Raw genomic sequence first — 1,447 nt, forward strand, 5'->3', positions numbered from 1 at the left:
ATATATATATATATATATATATATATATATATATATAGCAATTAGAAAATGGAGGAGAATATGCGGTACCCATCGACTTGCAGACAGTGTATTCTGTTGAATTCATTTATTTTGTAACTAAAATAACAAACCCTAACCCTCTTGGCCGGTTGGTGTCTATCCAACCGTAGCTAAGCCTAGATAGTTTTAAACAATAGTCGTCCAAATAGATGACAGGAATTAACTGTAGAAATTAACCCTCAGTCGAGCTCCAGGTTATCTTTGCAATTTCGGCTAGTTATACTCGAGATTGCTCCAATCTGGCCATCCCCAAGGAAAAACTAAGCTAAGAGCATTAGATTCCTTGGAAGAAAGCAGCGAATGTATACGAAAACAAGGACGAAAATAACAGAGAAGGTTACACAAATACAAATAACAGGACATAACAACAGGTGTCTTTCGACTGAAGACGAATTAAATTACGCTGGTGTGTGTGGAAGTAAAGCCTTACGGCAGGGATACAAGATTTCACAGGCTCAGGGAAGAATATAGATGTTGCATGGACAGCGGCCGAATCAAGAAAGAAAGGTCAGGCTTGGCCGAACATCGGTCACGTGGGGAGAGAAGAGAGAGAGTTAGAGGCAGAGGAACAGAAGAAATGAGGAGGGGCGAGAAAAAATGACAGGGTCACGGTGAAGTGAAAAGAGGAGATAAAGTGAGCATGAAGAGAAGGCAATGAAATGTGAGAGAGGGAGAACGAAAGAACGTAGAGTGGAATGAACGAAGTAAGCGTGAAAGGGCTGATAGAAAGAAGGAAAGAATAAAAGAATAGAGTCGTACAAGATTTAGATAAATATATACTAACATATAAGAGACCAAAGTGTACGTGACGACTCTATTCTTTCCTTCTTTCTATCAGCCCTTTCACACTTACTTCGTTCATTCCACTCTTCGTTCTTTCGTTCCCCCTTCTCTTCGTGACCGGTGTTCGGCTAAGCCTGGCCTTTCTTTCTTGATTCGGCCGCTGTCCGTGCAACATCTATATTATTCCCTGTGCCTGTGAAATCTCTATCTCTGCCGTAAGGTTTTACTTCCACACATACCAGCCTAATGTAATTCGTCCTCAGTCGAAAGACACCTGTCGTTATGTCCTTTTATTTGTATTTGTGCAACCTTCTCCGTTTCTTTTTTCATTCTTGTTTTCGTATACATTCGTTGCTTTCTTCCAAGGAATTTAATGCTCTTCGCTTAGTTTTTCCTTGGGGCTGGCCAGATTGGAGTAATCTTGAGTATAACCAGCTGAAATTGCAAAGATAACATGGAACTCGACAGAGGAAAGAAAACTCCGAATGATCCGTCCTTATTTTCATTGTATCGTCTATCTGGATGTTTTGTTGTCCCTTTCTTTATCACCTAAGTGTTTGGGTGTTTTGCGTACTTGTCCCATTTTGTATATATATATATATAT

This window comes from Octopus bimaculoides, chromosome 10, assembly GCF_001194135.2.
Source record: "Octopus bimaculoides isolate UCB-OBI-ISO-001 chromosome 10, ASM119413v2, whole genome shotgun sequence".
In the NCBI taxonomy this organism is placed as follows: Eukaryota; Metazoa; Mollusca; class Cephalopoda; order Octopoda; family Octopodidae; genus Octopus; species Octopus bimaculoides.